Here is a 579-nt window from a genome sequence, read left to right as displayed (position 1 = left end):
GATGTCAATCTGAGGGGGCACGACCTGAGGCTGATTAACATTTATGGGCCTCAAACAAAGTGGGATAGGAAGTGCCTCTTCAGGGCGATAAAGCCATACCTTTTTTCGGCCCGACAGATAGTCTTTGGCGGTGATTTCAACACCATCACTAGGACAAAAGACAGGGGAGGTTCAAAGACCACGTTGGGCTATGACTCCATTTTTTTAAATAGCATGGTTAGACAGGCTGGTCTGGTGGATGTTCACGTTCGCCATTCTCCGGACCACACGGGTTTCACTTACTTTAGAGGCAGTTGTAGGTCTAGGATAGATAGGATTTTTGTTAAGGAAAGCTCGAAAACCTCGGCTCCTGAGCTGAGGCCGGTAGAGTTTTCCGATCACGTTTACCTATCTATGTCCTTGAATGCTTCGGAGTCCCTTCGGAAGGGTAGGGGTCTGTGGCGCCTGAACTCTAGGCTCCTAGAAGAGGAGGTGATAAGACAGTCTTTCAGGGACTTTTTTGAAACCCAGGAAACGCTTTTGGAGGCAGGTTGGGGTAGGTCTGAATGGTGGGAGATACTGAAGAAGAGGACCCGGAAC

Source organism: Mixophyes fleayi, chromosome 2 (genome assembly GCF_038048845.1).
Source record: "Mixophyes fleayi isolate aMixFle1 chromosome 2, aMixFle1.hap1, whole genome shotgun sequence".
In the NCBI taxonomy this organism is placed as follows: domain Eukaryota; kingdom Metazoa; phylum Chordata; class Amphibia; order Anura; family Limnodynastidae; genus Mixophyes; species Mixophyes fleayi.
Note: the sequence above shows the minus strand (reverse complement) of the source record.